This window comes from Giraffa tippelskirchi, chromosome 8 (genome assembly GCF_054371585.1).
Source record: "Giraffa tippelskirchi isolate mGirTip1 chromosome 8, T2T-mGirTip1v1.2.pri, whole genome shotgun sequence".
NCBI lineage: Eukaryota > Metazoa > Chordata > Mammalia > Artiodactyla > Giraffidae > Giraffa > Giraffa tippelskirchi.
This window is the reverse complement of record NC_137282.1, coordinates 9,701,584-9,719,569: the sequence shown is the minus strand read 5'-3', so window position 1 is coordinate 9,719,569 and position 17,986 is coordinate 9,701,584. Positions and strand designations below refer to the sequence as shown.

At 41.9% G+C, this 17,986-nt stretch overlaps 1 long non-coding RNA gene and 1 other non-coding gene across 2 annotated transcripts; both read left to right on the top strand.

The window, feature by feature from the left end:
* Positions 1-4,314: 4,314 nt before the first annotated feature.
* Positions 4,315-7,753, top strand: LOC145518595 (uncharacterized). The gene is made up of 4 exons (XR_014063013.1): positions 4,315-4,806; positions 5,448-5,594; positions 6,337-6,479; positions 6,702-7,753. It is a non-coding gene; the product is annotated as an uncharacterized LOC145518595 (long non-coding RNA).
* An 8,432-nt stretch (positions 7,754-16,185) lies between these two features.
* Positions 16,186-16,257, top strand: TRNAC-GCA (transfer RNA cysteine (anticodon GCA)). Its single transcript has one exon. It is a non-coding gene; the product is annotated as a tRNA-Cys (tRNA).
* The last annotated feature ends 1,729 nt before the right edge of the window (positions 16,258-17,986 follow it).

Sequence of the window (17,986 nt, the reverse complement as noted above, 5' to 3'; positions counted from 1 at the left end):
CTAATCTCCCCAAAGGAAACATAGTTGGAGGCGTTTGGGGTGTCTGAAGGAGCCAAGCAAAAAAGCACATTCCGTGCGTGAGCCGTACTGGCTTCCGTTCTGGCAGCAACCAGGCACAGGGAAAACTTGTGTTTCTTCCAGATGGTTCCAGGCTCCAGGGACACATTTTTGGTCTCTGCCTTTGTCGAGTTCTCCTGTATTTTCACTGGTAATGACTCAAACGGGGGCCCAAACGGGGGCCAGGGGAGTGATCTGCTGGCAAAAAAAAAATAATAATAATGATAAATCCTGCCGATGCCTCTTTTCTGAAAAGAGCAGGCATCTGTGTTCTGCTCCCTATGCCAGGCCTGTCTGGTTACCTGTTTTCCCCCAGTCCCAGTTCCCTGGTTGGGGGGCGCTGGCGTGTGCACAGTTCCAAAACACCTTAATGAGAAGGATGCTATCGTGGGACAGTCATTATTGTGAGCATCTGTGAACTGTTGAGTTTAATTGAGCTACAGCTAATGTTTATTGTGTGTGGAAAGAGTAGGGGATTAATGGTTGTTTGATTGTCTTTAGATGGTTTCTTCCTGTCTTTCACTTTCTCCTGTGATGTTTTGGCAGGAGTTACAAAAAGGAAGGGAACCCCCAAGATCAGGCATCTAAATCACCCAAGAGTCTGGATTTTCAAACAAAGCAGCACGAAGTGGGGTTTTTCTTACAGCCTTTCTTTGGAATATATAATACAAAATTTAGGGGTAAGTTCGAAAGCAGTCAATCACTGGGAAACGTTAGTTCCCCCACAGGAACAAAAAAAAAACCTGCAGAAAATTCATTGTAATTCCCCAAATCTTATCCACTTTGTACTGTCATTTCCAAATCTACTTATCTTAAATAAACTGGAACTGAGCTGAAGATATGAAAGTTCATGAAGGACCTTTTAGATTAAACTGCAAGGTTCAGAAACATTTTTTTAGGTAAAAAAGCAAATAATCCTTAATTTTTTTTTTTTTTCCTCTTGACAAAGGTGAGTACAAATAACGTTTGCGCTTGTCTTGGTTTCTCTACTCTGGCCATCCTCTCGGGTTGCAGAATGCTAAACATCATCTTTCCCCATCCTTGACAAAGCTTTCAAGACTTAAACCACAGAGCAGGTTTTTATTTTATTTATATACTTATTTTTTTCCGTTATGACTTCAATCTGGAGAGCAACTTCCAAGATGCTTTTCAGTAAGAATTGGTCCATGTGTCTGGCATTTTAACTTCATTTTCATAAGAAATTTGGGCGTATGGAAGTATTCCAACTCTAGATTTCAGGCTCTTCCTCTGTGCTATAAACGTGTGCTCACAGCTGCAGAGAAAGACATTTCAGCATGTTTAGTAGCTAATCTTCAAAGAGACATCATTTGAAGGCACGCTGTGGAAAATACGCATAGAGATGCCTGCATCTGACTTTTTTCTGTTGAATAACAAATACCTTGCAAGAAGTGTGCCAAGGTAAAGAGATTGGCCTGGGGCTAAAACTTCTTGCTCCTGTCGGGAGTCACAAGCAGTGGCCTCTGTCCACACCTTTGGCAGCCCTAACAAGATTCTACCCCCGCACCCCAGTTTCTCTGCCAGGAACATACCCCATCATAGGAGCAGAAGTAGCATCTTTCTCCAGGAGGCCAGGTGATACCTTTCTATGTCACTTCAATCAGAGGTCACAGGACACTGAAACAAAAATAAATAAACAAACACAAGCAATATAATAAAAGAAAAGAGAAAGCCCTTCAGAATAAAATTCCTTTGGTCCAAGTATGTACTTTTCCTTTTATCCTAGCTAGTAGTTTTCTTAGAGAAACCTGAAAGAAAGCAAAGAGAGTGCTGAAAAAGACATATGTGACTGAAATTAGCTGTTATCTTCAGGACGCCACTGGATTGCACATGGGATAATGAATTAAATGAAGTAGAAACCATGGCCTGAACTGGAAATGTGCTCTGTGCCTAATGTAATTAATCTCTATTGAAACAGCTAAGCCATTTAATTTGTGTTGCATGAATAATAAAATGAAAGGGGCACGTAGAATGAACTTTTTAACCAGCAGAGAAGATGCAACCCGCAGGCTTCAAAATTGATTGGGAGTCTCCTGACAGCTCTGTAGATTTATGTGTATCGGCCACACTCCCTTTCTCTCACTGGCCGGCCAGGGATTGGTCTTACATTTCAGACCTGCCTGGGGTCTGAACTTTTGCGGAAATCTTCATCACAAGGACAGCTTTGGACAGGGACTCAAAGGGTGCATGCAGAGCCCAGATAGCTGCTGGATGCATAGCCGTTCCCTGCAAAGACTGAGCTTTCTTCTTTCCAGATTTTCTTCCTCTGAAGACTTGGAGAGAGCAGGTAGGGTAGTTATCCCACAACTGGAGTCACATCCCTCTGAGCCTCTGAGACCAACAAGCGCCTTTGAAAACACTGGCATGTCTACAGTGGACTGAGAAGGGCAGTGCCTAGAGGGCTTCAATCCACTGTTCATTCTGAGCATGGAAGTGCGCCCCCTCCCTTAACTTATTTTAGCATTTACCACAGTTTCCTAACAGGACATAATTGCTATTATTAAAAAAAACAAGCTTAGTGCTTAATAACCCAGAATCTGGCTGTCTTTCCCATCCTCCAGCATCTTTGCCAGCTTTGCTTCTTACCTACCACCATGTCTCCTCATATACTGTGTCCAGATATTTGGGCAGAGGTGGGAGAGTGAGGGAGTGAAAAATATTTTATCAGAAACAATGAAGAATTTTCTGGGACAGTCCGATTAAATTCCTACTTAGAAATTTAGGGTAAAGATTATTTGAAAGAGCACTGATTCTTGGGTAATGTATGTAACCTATTTTTTTAAAAAAGCCTCCTTAGATAACTTCCACTTCTCTCTGACTTCCAACTCTTTCCTTGGCTTTTTTTTCTTATCATCAATGGAACAAACATAACTCATGACACACTTAATCTGTGAACAGAGCTCTGACTAACAGGATCTATGAAAAAATAGAAACTTAAGGTGAAAATAACAGAGGACAGCAGTAAGAAAAAACAGGGACAAGGGAAGAAATCCTGTGATGTATAAGCATAGGTAAAAAATGTCAGTTATACTCCACTAGTCAGTATCTACATGGTTTTAACCAAATAGAAAAGGTACTCTTTGAAGGTATCTCTAGTCACCATTATAATTAGGCATTGCCATCTAGCCTTGACAATTCTTTCAGTTTAATATATGTAAAAAAAAAAAAAAAAAGACACACACACACAAGGTGATCACTCAGCTGACTCTGCAGACCTGAGTGGTGGTCTAGCCTTATAGGTTTCCACAAAGTTCCCGCTCACCTTTTCCCTCAGAGCTCCCCTCACCTCCTTCCTCAGAGCTCCCCTCACTTCCTGTCTTAGAGCTCCTCTTACCTCCTCCCTCAGAGTTCCTCTTACCTCCTCACTCAGAGCGCCCCTCACCTCCTCCCTCAGGGCTCCCCTCACCTCCTCCCTCAGGGCTCCCCTCACCTCCTCCCTCAGAGTTCCCCTCACCTCCTCCCTCAGCGCTCCCTTCACCTCCTTCCTCAGAGCTCCCCTCACTTCCTGTCTTAGAGCTCCTCTTACCTCCTCCCTCAGAGTTCCTCTTACCTCCTTACTCAGAGCACCCCTCACCTCCTTCCTCAGAGCTCCCCTCACTTCCTGTCTTAGAGCTCCTCTTACCTCCTCCCTCAGAGTTCCTCTTACCTCCTCACTCAGAGTGCCCCTCACCTCCTCCCTCAGGGCTCCCCTCACCTCCTCCCTCAGGGCTCCCCTCACCTCCTCCCTCAGAGTTCCCCTCACCTCCTCCCTCAGGGCTCCCCTCACCTCCTCCCTCAGGGCTCCCCTCACCTCCTCCCTCAGGGTTCCCCTCACCTCCTCCCTCAGAGCTCCCCTCACCTCCTCCCTCAGGGCTCCCCTCACCTCCTCCCTCAGGGCTCCCCTCACCTCCTCCCTCAGGGCTCCCCTCACCTCCTCCCTCAGAGTTCCCCTCACCTCCTCCCTCAGGGCTCCCCTCACCTCCTCCCTCAGGGTTCCCCTCACCTCCTCCCTCAGGGCTCCCCTCACCTCCTCCCTCAGGGCTCCCCTCACCTCCTCCCTCAGGGCTCCCCTCACCTCCTCCCTCAGGGCTCCCCTCACCTCCTCCCTCAGGGCTCCCCTCACCTCCTCCCTCAGAGTTCCCCTCACCTTCTCCCTCAGGGCTCCCCTCACCTCCTCCCTCAGGGTTCCCCTCACCTCCTCCCTCAGGGCTCCCCTCACCTCCTCCCTCAGGGCTCCCCTCACCTCCTCCCTCAGGGCTCCCCTCACCTCCTCCCTCAGGGCTCCCCTCACCTCCTCCCTCAGAGTTCCCCTCACCTCCTCCCTCAGAGCTCCCCTCACCTCCTCCCTCAGAGCTCCCCTCACCTCCTCCCTCAGGGCTCCCCTCACCTCCTCCCTCAGGGCTCCCCTCACCTCCTCCCTCAGAGTTCCCCTCACCTTCTCCCTCAGGGCTCCCCTCACCTCCTCCCTCAGGGCTCCCCTCACCTCCTCCCTCAGAGCTCCCCTCACCTCCTCCCTCAGAGCTCCCCTCACCTCCTCCCTCAGGGCTCCCCTCACCTCCTCCCTCAGGGCTCCCCTCACCTCCTCCCTCAGAGTTCCCCTCACCTCCTCCCTCAGAGCTCCCCTCACTTCTTGTCTCAGAGATCCTCTCACCTCTTCTTTACCTTCAAAGCAGCTTCAGAGGCTGGAAATCAGCCTCTGTTCCACCTTCCTTTTAAGTACTCTCTTCAGGTGCTGGATTTTCTGTCTAAGAGGTCAAATTGCCTTAATACTTGCTCTAACCTCCCCTGGCAGAAAAAGGGGATGACAGAGGATGAGATGGCTGGATGGCATCGCTGACTTGATGGACATGGCTTTGGGTGGACTCAGGGAGTTGGTGATGGACAGGGAGGCCTGGCGTGCTACGGTTCATGGGGTCGCAAAGCGTCAGACACGACTGAGTGACTGAACTGAACTGAATCTCCCCTGGAGTCCTTCACTGTCTCCTCTATTGAGTCTACTTCCCCATCTAGTATGCTTGCTCTTCAAATATCTACTGGACCCGAACACACCTAAGTATAATTATCTAAACTAAGTTATTCATTCATTTTAAAGATAATTTTCCTTTTTCAAAAGAAGTATGTCTTTAAGTGTGAGCGCACATTAAATTCGTTGATAAGGTTGAAGTTTTTTGAGGAATGGAAGGACAAGCTTTGTATCCTATCTCTTGCTCAGGCTACTATTCACTCAAGTGCCCCCAGTCCTGGGAATATCACCATATCAGAAAATGAGCTGTTGAGAGAAGCCTCTGGTCTGTTCAACATGCTTGGTTCTACCTTGCTCATCTTCAAATGTGTGACTTCTAAGAAGAGGTCATAAAAGATCCTGTAGCACTTGCTGGTTCTCTCTCTTTCAGATTGCTTGCTGTCCAAATCCAGTTAGTGTTGTGAGGACACTCAAGCCAACCTGTGGAATGGCCATGATCAAGAAACTTCAGGCTCCTGCCACCACCCAGGAAGTGAACTAACTTCAAGCAAGTGCTGTTCTCCCAGGGAAGCCTCAGGTATTGTAGCCCCAGCTGATCCCTTGATCACAACCTCACCCAGTTAACCTGCTCCTTCATTTCTGACCCACAATAACCATAGGAGTATAAATGTTTATTCTCTTAATGTCTAAGTTTTAGGTAAATTTGTTACTTAGCACTGGCTAACTAATAAAAATCTAAAATATGCTTTATATAAAATATTCAAAATTATGTACAATTAGATAAATGCAAATCTTCTCCCTTGGTCCAAAAGGATTTGAGATCACTTTGTTTATCTGATTTGCTCAGAGAATGATCAGATTTGGTTTGGTCTTTTTAAACAAGCTATTCATATGCCACTAATATCACAACGTGCTACAACTGAATTTTCTTGTTTAAATAATCGAACATATATTTTTACCTTTACACTTTTAGCCTATTTGTTGTAAGCTAGAAAAAGCTATCAATATAATATTAAAACAGAACTTACTACTAGCATAGAAAATTGGACTGATTATTTGTAACTTCTATGTGACTGAAGTTTAATTCAGGAAGGTATATTCTTTATTTTCTTGGTTTCTTTTTGGAAAAATATGTGTTTTCTGTAGCTATTCAGAACAATGGAAGGCCCTTATACTGGTTTGACTTCATCTAAACTGTGAAGGTTTTTTTAAATTTAAAACAAAAAAAAAAAAAGCAAATTTTCTACCTTTCAATTATGGTGTTTCCTGGATTTGGACTGAGCAGTCTAATTATGCCTAATTTTATCCCTCATTTGCAGAAAATGAAGAATCTGCAGCAAAAAAACATCGAGTGAAGTCAAGAGCTCATTGTGTATAAGAATGTCCTGGTGTGTCAACAAGGAGATAATGGGAGCTAATGAATCCCATTCTCTTCCTGACTGGTCCAACAGCAGTTATTCTGGTATTATGCAAAATTTGAAAGTTCCTTCTTAAACAGTATAGTCTACGTATTTTATTCCTTAAATAGCCCAATTAATGTATTCACCCACATTTTTGCTTTTTAATCTTGGAATCAGGAAATTTTCAGCAGCTTGAAAAAATCAGCTATCTAAAACTTGTTAGCTATCTAAAACTTACTGGCTTAAATAACACTAATAAGTTTATCTTACACAATTTTTAATAGGTCCAAAAATTGGAAGCAGCTACACTAGTTGGTTCTGGATCCAAATCTTTCAAGAGATTGCAGCCAAGATGTAGGCTGGGGCTACAACCGTTGGATAGCTTGACTGGGGTTAGAGGATCTGCCTCCAAGATGGCACACTCCTTGGCAACCAGCAGGAGACCTCAGCTCCTCGCTATTCGCTCCTCTGCATAGGGTGGCTTGTGGGTCTCCCAACAAGGCCACTGGCTTTCCACAAGCTGCATAATGGAAGAAAGAAGAATGCAGAGCAACAAAGTTTCTTACAACCTAGTCTTGAAGTCACAAGCCAGCATTTCTGTAATATCTTTATGGTTACACAGGGCACCCTGTCGTGTGTAGATTTTAGAGGGGCACCATGTCCTTGTCTTGTACAGCTCAAAACTGCCCAAAACGATCTGGGGATACTACTTATCCTCAAATCCATTAAAATCATTTTCTGTAAAACACATGAATATTTTCATGAGTTACTTTTTGTTTCAACCTAAGGAATTTACCACAAATTTATTTTTAAAAATTTAACTTTTTGAAACCATTTCTGTTTGAAATGAGAGGAAGTGATGATGACAGTCTTTTCATTTTTTTTTTTTTTCTGGTACTAAGAAATAGTTTAATACATGTAAAAATAGTTTTAAAAAATGTTATTGGAGTATAGTTGATTTACAATGTTGTGTTTCTGCTGTACAGTGAGGTGAGCCAGTTATACATGTATGACATGAACCCACTCATTTTTCGATTCTTTCCCATTTAGGTTATTACAGAGTATTGAGAAGGGCTCCCTGTGCTATATAGTGGGCCCTTATTATCTATTTTTAAAAAAGAATGAAATAATGTCATTTGAAGCAACATGAATGGACCTAGAGATTATCATACCGAGTGAAGTCAGACAGGAAAAGACAAATATCATATGATAGCACTGACATGTGAAATCTGAAAAAAGGGTAAAAATATTTTGTCTTTTCTCCATTCATTAGGAAGAAGCTCTTTAGAACAATAGCAATTAAATTAACTTGAACAACAATTAAAAAAAGAGAAAACTTTTCAAAACTCTGAATTTGAGGATTATGGAGAAAGTACTGTAGGTTGGCCTAACTCACATTTCTTCTTCTTTTTTTTTTTTTTTGCCTGTGTATAGGTCTGTAACTAAACGATCAAGACACTTATTTAATCCATGTCACTTTGAAAAACTAAAATCTAGTTCCAATGCAGAGTCAGTTATGCAGAGTTTCATGTAGAATGATTTTACTGCATAGATATTAAAATAATTTAAAGATATTACATTGAATTACATTGAATTTTACATGTTTTGTTCAGCATTAAATGTTAATTATTTTTTAAAATTTCCTTGAAAATATTAGAACTATTTGTTTTGAAATTTTCCAGGCCACAATCCAAAAATGTGCATCAGTAATTCTAGGTATTCATGGCGAAAAAAAGAAAATATACACTAGTCTTGGAAACAGTGAGAACTGCCTCTCTCATTTACAATTAGGAATGATTCAGGGGGTGGTATGGATTTTTTTTTTTTTTTAAGCACCAGTTTTTAGTGGAATGATGCATGTTGAAGTCAAATGGATGCAGTTTTGAATCCTTACTTGTATTTGACCTTGGACAAATGACATAGTCCTTGAGCACCAGCTATATATAGGAGACAGTACCTATACTGCTGGCTCCCTAGAAAGAAAATTAAGAATTTTAATAACATTATTAGCACAGGTCCTGCTAGCTTGTAGGGACTCAAAAAGCTAGCCTTGATAGTTATTCAGGTAACACCATCTCTCTGAAAATTTAGATATAAACTTTCTAGATATTAAATTGTATTTAAAATACACTTAGAAAGTTGCTTCTAATAAAATCCTCTGTTAACTTTCTATTAATATTTTGAAAGGAGAATAATTTTTCTGTAAGGAAACTCTGACCTTCAAATGACCAACAGGTTGATCTAGAAATTTAAATGTTCAGTTGGCCTTGACTGGGGTGTAACACACCTATGCCAGCAAGGGGAGCCTGCAGCCCTCATGAAAAAGAAAATATTATTTATCTCTGATCTTGTACTCCATGCCTTTGAATTCAGCAACAGATAGAAGAGAAGCTGGGCCAGCTCCAGAGACAATAAACATGAATTTCTCCTTAGATGTAAGCACAGTGTTTACAAGGTTAGCCGTGTCACACAGGACTTTGACATTATGTGACACAACTTTTCTTGTGTTAATGCCTTCATTCATATGCTGATAAGACTTCTGCTTCTGGCGGCGGAAGGGTGCCTTTAACTTAATACAAAGGGCAGCTGTAAGTTTTAATTTACTGCAACCTGATCACCCCAATTGGATGTGCAATTCTCATCATAAATTTAACTATGGTTACATTGCTTGGGCAGATAATTAGAAAGCACACCATTACTCCTACATTGAATACAATATGCTTTTTGTTTTTTGCCATAGTCATTTTAACAGTTTAAACAGTAAATTAAATTTACAATACGGTTATCAAAATGCGGGCAGTGATAGTGACAAAGGACATAGATTATCTGGTTCAGTCTCCTCATTTTACCAATGAGGAAACAGCTCCGAAGAAGGGAGGGGGTTTTCCCAACGGTCACACAGCTACTGAGAAGCAAAGTTGATCCTGGAACCCAAGAGTCCTGTCTTCCTGTCTAACTCTCTTTTCTCTGTGCTACACCAACCAAGAGTGAAATATGGTAACGCGCTACTGGGGATTCTGGGTTTCTTTTTCTCACTCATTCACACTTTCTTTAAAGAAATTGAAACATTCTGCCAGCTTTTCTTTGGAGTATAAATTATCCACTGAGTAACTACAATGTGTTGAAGAGCTTTGGGGTAGCAATTTTTTCCATTCTTTTTATGCCTTCTAGACCGATTCTGTATCATTTTATGCAATCAACTCATCTCCCTGCTTCTGCTATATCACCATTCCATCCCAACCTGAAACATACAGTAAACTCGTACATTCCATTCCATTCCTTTGCAAGTATCTGTCTTAGAGGAGACACTGTTCTAAGTGATGGGTGCCCTGCAAGGAATAACAAAGAAACCAAGACCTACAACCTCCTCATAGAATCCTGAGAACTCTTGACATTCCCTTCACAAAACTGTTCTATGACTTCCGTTGCTTCCTTCATGGAGCTGTCTAACCACAGTAGCCCTTTTGTACTGCATCACTGAAATGTTTCATATAGGGAAAAAAACAAAAAACAGGTTCCTAGGCTCCATCTCAAATCACTGAGTTAGAATTTCTGGGTTAAAAATCTCCATTTATAACAAGTACCCTCGGTGATTCTTCAGCCATGTTAAGTTTGAAACCCACACTCCTACAAAAATGAATGTCTGCTAAATTCACTGGACATTCACCACATGGCCCCGTTTTTCTATTTGTCACCTCATATGTGAGTAAAATATTTTGTCTATTGTACCACTGACTTCTTAACGACAGTGGCTCGAATTGCACATCTTTTCTGTGTGCCTGAGAGTGCTTAGCACCATTTCTTGAATATATTAGCAATTCAATTTACTAAATGATTCCATAATTAAATGTGAAATGACATTATTCACTCTTGAGACACTTTTCTCCCTAGGAATGTAGCACGAGATTTTATGTTTTGTTTCTTAAACTGTGTACTTTCCAAAGTTGCCAAGCCTGACCAGAAGCTCTATGGGGACGCTCTGTGACTCCTTCTTCTGTCCCTTCCGCTCCTCTGTTTATTGACTATTACTGGTCCTTGCCCTCAATATATACACACTGGCTCCAGAGTAGGGCATGTGGCTCTGGCCTCAACTAGTCAAAGCAATTCCATCTATGGCATATTCAGGGGTGAGTATGACCCCATTAAGACCAATGAGTCACAAGGGGAGATTGACTGGGAGCTCTAAGAACATGGGGACTTCTTCATGTGGAAGAGAAAGCATGTAACCTTGGTGGCCACCTTGCAACCTTGACAGCAAGCAGCCTTATCATATGGCAGATACTGCAGAAGTCGGAGCAGAGACAGCAAGACCTAGAGTCTCCAGAGACCTCAAAGTGCTGATGGGTCAAACTATCCATGAAGTTGGCTTGCCTTCAGCTTTGCTGGTTATGCAAGGCAACAATCCTTTTTATTATTTAAGTTGCTTTGAGCTGGAAGTTATGTTGTGCGTGTGTGCATGTTAAGTCGCTTCAGTTGTGTCCAACTCTTTGTGACCCTATGGACTGTAGCCCCCCAGGCTCCTCAGTCCATGGGATTCTCCAGGAAAGAATACTGGAGTGGGTTGCCATGCCCTCCTCCAGGGAATCTTCTCAACCCAGGGATGGAACCCAAGTCTCTTACATCTCCTGCATTGACAGGTGGGTTCTTTACCACTAGCACCACCTGGGAAGCCCGGGTGTTCTGTTACATGTTATCAAAAGCATCCTGAGTGACATAGATAAGGACCAGGATTATTTTTGTCACTGCTGTATCCCCAGGGCCTGGCCCAGTAGAAAATACAAAGTCAACAACCAAGATAAAATTTTGAGTGAATAAATGACCTACAATTGTGCACTCTTGCTGTCTTACTGGACTAAATAAATGCAATATATTCAGAAACTACCATGGTTTCCTTTTTTTTTTTTTCTAATAGAGTATCATGGCTTGTTATGGGAAACTATCATGTTGTCCAATACTTGTACTGTCCAAATTCTTGTACTGAATCCAAACTTATTCAACTACTGTGTTAGTTTATGAGAATATGGGGAGTTTTTAATAAATAAGATGAAAAGAATTCATGTTTGCTTACTCTCTGAATTGCATTCCAATCCCAAAGAAAGGCAATGCCAAAGAATGTTCAAACTACCACACAGTTGCACTCATATTACACACTAGCAAAGTAATGCTCAAAATTCTCCAAGCGAGGCTTCAGTAGTACATGAATTGAGAACTTCCAGATGTTCAAGCTAGATTTAGAGAAGGCAGAGGAATCAGAGATCAAATTGCCAACATCTGCTGGATCATCGAAAAAGAAAGAGAGTTCCAGAAAAACATCTACTTCTGCTTTATTGACTATGCCAAAGCCTTTGACTATGTGGATCACAACAAACTGGAAAACTCTTCACGAGATGGGAATGCCAGACCACTTTACCTGCCTCCTGAGAAATCTGTATGTAGGTTCAAGAAGCAACAGTTAGAACCAGACATGGAACAATGGACTGGTTCCAAATTGGAAAGGATTATGTCAAGGCTGTATACTGTCACCCTGCTTACTTAACTTATATGCAGAGTACATCATGCGAAATGCTGGGCTGGATGAAGTACAAGCTGGATTGCTTGGGAGAAATATCAATAACCTCAGATATCCAGATGATACCACCCTTATGGCAGAAAGTGAAGAACTAAAGAGCCTCTTGATGAAAGTGAAAGAGGAGAGTGAAAAATGTGGCTTAAAACTCAACATTCAGAAAACTAAGATCATGGCATCCGGTCCCATCACTTTATGGCAAATAGATGGGGCAACAATGCAAACAGTGACAGACTTCATTTTCTTGGGCTCCAAAATTACTGCAGATGGTGACTGCAACCATGAAATTAAAAGAAGCTTGCTCCTTAGAAGAAAAGCTATGATCAACCTTGACAGCATATTGAAAAGCAGAGACATTGCTTTGCTGACAAAGGTCTGCCTTAGTCAAAGCTATGGTTTTTCCAGTAGTCATGTATGGATCTGAGAGGTGGACTATAAAGAAAGCTGAGCACCAAAGAATTGATGCCTTTAAACTGTGGTGGAGAAGACTCTTGAGAGTTCCTTGGACTGCAAGGACATCAAACCAGTCAATTCTAAAGGAAATCAGTCCTGAATATTTATTAGAAGGACTCATGCAGAAGCTGAAGCTCCAATATTTGGCCACCTGATGGGAAGAACTGACTCACAGGAAAAGATCCTGATGCTGGGAACAATTGAAGGCAAGGGGAAAAGAGGATGACAGAGGATGAGACGGTTGGATGGCATCTCCGACTTGACGGACATAAGTCTGAGCAGGCTACAGGAGGTGGTGATGGACAGGGAGGCCTGGTGTGCTGCAGTCCATGGGGTTGCAAGGAGTTGGACATGACTGAGTGACTGAACTGAACTGAACTGACTCTGAAATAGTCCAGGCACTGTACTGAGTGCTTTAACATACATTTTTTTTTCCCAATGAATCCTCACATCAGCCTTATGAGATGTATATGATTGTTAGTTGTGTTCAACTCTTTGTGACCCCATGCACTGTAGCTCATTAGGCTTCTCTGTCCATGGAATTCTCCAGGCAACAATACTAGAGTGGATTGCCATTCCCCTTTCCAGAGGATCTTCCTGACCCAGGGATCAAACCGAGGTCTCCTGCATAAGAGGCAGATTCTTTACCATTTGAGCTACTGGGAAGTCCTATTATTATGACTTTAAACAAACAAGATTATCTTAAGGTGATTTATTAGACCAAAGTCATGGAGCAAATCGATCCCCAAACTCAGCTTCCTGCCATTTTCCCCTCCACCCCAGACTGATGCTTGTGGTCAAGAAACTCACACTTCCCACCCTCCACTGGAGGTCTGCACCCAAGTTTGAAGCCTCACAGTTTCTCTTCTGCAGAGGTAACTGAGTAATCCATTGTTCCAAGGTCACTGAAGGGAAAAATACATGCCTTTGCCTCAGAGAAATAATACTGTTGGTTACTCACAGTGGTTTTTGTTCTGTTTTAGACTTTAATTGGAGCTAGTTTTTAGCTTCTGTGACTGCCAAATGACCAGAGGTCGGCTGCCCCGCTGTGGGCTTTTCAGCCAATTCATGAGGGTTATTTTACTTGACAAGGGTCCTGTTTTAATGGGAGGAGTTGTCACATCCTATTCGCATCCTGTTTTTGATCTCACCACAGCGGATTTGGTTGCTCTGTTCCCCTACCCTGCACACTGTCCCTTCCTAGCTTTTTCATTTAGCAGCCCCACTTTCATATGCAGAGAGAGCTTGTCTCCCAGTCAAGCTGTTTCCTGCCTGGCTGGATTTCCCCCAACACCTGAATATGGTCTTCCGCAGCAGCCGGGTAGAACGTGCCAGCTTCCCCCGCAGCTGTCCGGCCAGCTGCTTTGGGATCGCAGGCAAGGCCGTAATGGGTCCCAGCTTCCCAGCCGCTCCCTCGTTCAACAGGAGGATTCTGTGTGGTGCTGCTCCACTCATCAATGGCTTTCATTTCTTCTCAGCAGCAGATGCCGTTTGTTTTGTGGCCGATCAATGTCTTGAAACGAGTCTCCGGGCAGCCCTGCCTGTGAGCGAGGACCCCATCAGCTCAGTGGCCCTGCCCACCAGGTGGTACCCAGAGCTTGAGCTTGCTTAAAATTCCTGTGACTTCATTGCCCTCAGGAGGAAAAAATAATCAAAAAGATGAAACCAGAGAAAATTTAAAAGGTGATCTATTCTCATGAAAAGTGTCTGCGCTAAAAAAATAAAATTGCTCAATCTCTGGCTAATTTAATTAAGAAAGTAAGAAAGAAGATATAAATATACATTTATACAGATGCTTTTGTACCCATACAAATACACATATATAATTATATAGTTTTAGATATATATGCATGATCTCAGTACTCAAATTAGAAAGCTTAATGAAATTTTACTACATTTAAGGCTTTTTAAATGACTCAAGTAGAGAGAAAAAAAAAAAATGGAATAGGCCAAAAAAGTGAAACCAATTTTAGAAGTTTATGAAAGAATAATGTCTAGGAAAGATGCCAGCTGGCTTTAATAGTGATTTCGAAAGTTGAAGGAATAGATAATTCCTACTATTAGTGCTAAGAGACCACTGTAGAGTTTGGGACAGTAGAAGTCAAAGGAAGATGTGGACAAAGGGGAATGGATGGGAGAGGAGGTGAGAAGAAAGGAAGGAGAGAAACAGAGAAAGGAGGAAGAAAAAGAAGGCATGTGGCCTCCTTTAGAAGTGGGAGCAAGACCCTTAGAAGTAGTATCTCCCATCCTCCCTCTCAACTGTAATCATTCAAGTCCTTTTCACCCAGGTTTACTAAGTCAGCCTTTTTCCTGGTCCAAACCTAGGGCTTAGATTTCAATAGAAATCTCATTATCATCGCAGCTGAAGTGTCCATCAGTCTCTCCCTGGTAGCACCTTGTCCCTGGAGGGAGCCCGGGACTCCTTGACACTTTATGATCTGCAGCTTCTCCCAGACTCGCACTCACTTATCCCCATCAATGTGGACAGGTTTCTTTTCCTATCTTCAGCTGCTCTAATGAGCTCGGAGTCCTATGTAGATTCCCAGACCAGGGGTGCCCACAGCCCACCACAATTCTAACTGATGCCCTTTGAGTGCATAGCCTCCTTGGAATCATGTGTGCACAGACTCTGTGGCCTTCGGTGACAGTCCTGTGGCCACATTCCAACACCTGATGGTGAGTTGGAGGGGTTAAGCCTCTTAATCCTAGATCTTGGCCAGGCTCCTATCGCTACAAGTCATTCATTATGTTTGCTTCATCTGATTCATAAGTGCCAGTTGTGTTCTGCGTATCCAAGGATAGGAGCTGGGCCTGATTCAAGCAAAATGCTCTCGACACTGTTGCTCCCCACACCTCAGCCTCCTACCAGGGAATTGTATTACATTGGAGTGAGTCAGTTCTCCTATTGGTCCTGTCCCTGAGTCTCTCTTGCCCAAGAGCTGGACTTGGTGGTTGCAGTGGGTCTGAGTTCAATCTGTGATCTGTGCCCCACGCCCCCCCCCAATTCCACAGCACCCCCATCCGAGCGGGCAGCATGCTCTTTAAAAAGCTCAAACCTCCTCAGAGGCCGCTACCCTGCTAAAAATGCCTCAATGACTTCTTATTGCCCTCAGAAGAAAAAATAATCAGAAGGATAAAGCCAGAGGAAACTTAAAAATTCATCTATCCTAATGAAAAGTGGGAAGGGAGTTTAGGGGAGAATGGATACATGTATATGTATGGCTGAGTCCCTTTGCTGTCCACCTAACACTATCACAGCATTGTTAATCGACTATACTCCAATATAAAATATAAGGTTAAAGAAAATGAAACCAGAGAAAATTTAATGATTGATCTATTCTAACAAAAAGTGGATGTGCTAACAAATAAAATTGATGAAACTCTGGCTGATTTAATTAAGAAAAGAAGAAAGAAGATATAAATATATATTTACACAGATGTTTTCACATGTATACAGATATACATATATAAATAGCTTCACACATATATATATATATAAAATCTTACTAATTAAATTTGAAATCTTAATGAAATTTAACTTCATTTAAGGCTTTTTAAATGTAGAGGAGGTAGAGGAAATAAACTGGAATAGACCAAGACTATGAAAGAAATTTTAGAAATTTATGAAAGAATAACCTCTAGGAAAGATGCTAGTAGGCTTTACTGGATAGTTATTTCAAAAGTTGAAGGAATAGATAACTCCTACCATTATCTGTTACCATTTAATGATGCCTAAGGATGTGTGAGCTTCCCTGGTGGCTGAGATGGTAAAGGATCTGCCTGCAATGCAGAAGACCCAGGTTCAATCCCTGGGCTGGGAAAATCCCTTGGAGAAGGGAATGGCTACCCACTCCAGTATTCTTGCCTGGAGAATTCCATGGACAGAGGAGCCTGGCAGGCTACCGTTCATGGGGTCGCAAAGAGCTGGACAAAACTGAACCACTAACACTTTCACACTTTCATAAGGATTCAAAATGGTGAAAGGTGTTTAATTTCACTTTGATAAATTAGTAAGACTCTGATATTAAAATCTGATTAACTTGCTTTAAAGATAAAACATTAGATCAATGTTACTTATGAATATAGATGCCAAGTTACTAAAAAATTATATCTAGCCAAATTCTTCAATGTGTTAGAGTACATCAGTATATCAGCATATTAGAAGAATAATATACTTTGTCAAGTAAGTCTTAATCTAAAAGCAGATGGCTAATTAAGTGTTAGAATAACTAGAATATAATTTATAATATTAGGAGAACAAAGGAAAATGCATTTGCTGGAGTTCAAATTTTATTCCATATTTTATTTTAATAGGTAAAATAGGAGTAGAGGAATATGTTCTTAATCTGATTTAAAAGGTAAGTTAAGTGATTTCCCTGGCAGAGCTTCCACTGCAGAGGGCACAGTTTCAGTCTCTGGTTGGGGAACTAAGATACAGGATGCCTTGTGGTGCAGCCAAAATAAATAAATAAATTGCAAAGACAATAGTGAACATCTTACCTTATGATAAGAATATTGATAGTATTGTTCCTAAGTTAGACATAAAACACACAAAGCTCTCTTTGCTGTTACTATTATGGACACTTAAGTCACTGTTGTGAACATTTTATTGTCTTTAATAAGACAAAATAAATCTAAATTCTAAAAAAGGAGAGTGATATTTTCAATTCTTTTGAGGAGTCTTCAAGGCAACAAGAAATTGAGTGCTTTCATAATACGGTAACAAGAATGTGATAAAACATTCAGAAGGACAATTTTGGTACCCAAATTGTAGTGGTTATCAGGAAACTTTCATTTCAGACAAGCAAAGTGGATATACATATAATTTTGTAACGTACAGAAATGTCAAATTGCCATATTGGGCCTCAGGAGCTAATGTAGTGATGTAGGTCAGTTATATTAAGGCTTCAAACAAAATGGCGGAAAAAGGAGATCAGATTTGTAGTTAGCAGAAGTGGCGAGAGAATGGAGATAGAATTGAACGAATGTCGTCAAAAAGAACAAACTTCCAGTCATAAGATAAATAAGTAGTGGGCATTATCAACTACAACTTGGCACTTGCCATGGGCCCTTGCCATCTACCTCTATAAGCATTAAATCAGCTGCTGCTGCAGCTACTGACTTTCAACACCCTCTGAAAGGAGTTCAGGGTGGAGAACAGTAATGAGGCACTCTATGCTTGGGGAAAAACCGTCAGGGCAGGTCTTCAGATAGATATGTTCAGCTACTGATTTTATGAGCCCAATTCTTGTATTTCCTCGTATCTAGAAAAGCACTGAAATCCTTCATGGTGATAACTGTTCCTCGTGACTAGCAAAAGCTTCACTAGACCAGCAGAAACTTTCTGGAAAAATATGTGCTTGATTGCATGTCTTCTTTCTTCACCAAAATCACATATATACTCTCCTCCTCTCTACCTGTTTGAAGCAATTTCCCAGAGCTGTTTGAGGTGCTATTCCCAGGGCCAGCCTGGAGGAGGGCACGACAACCCACTCCAGTATTCTTGTTGGAGAATCCCACAGACAGAGGAGCCTGGCAGGCTACAGTCCA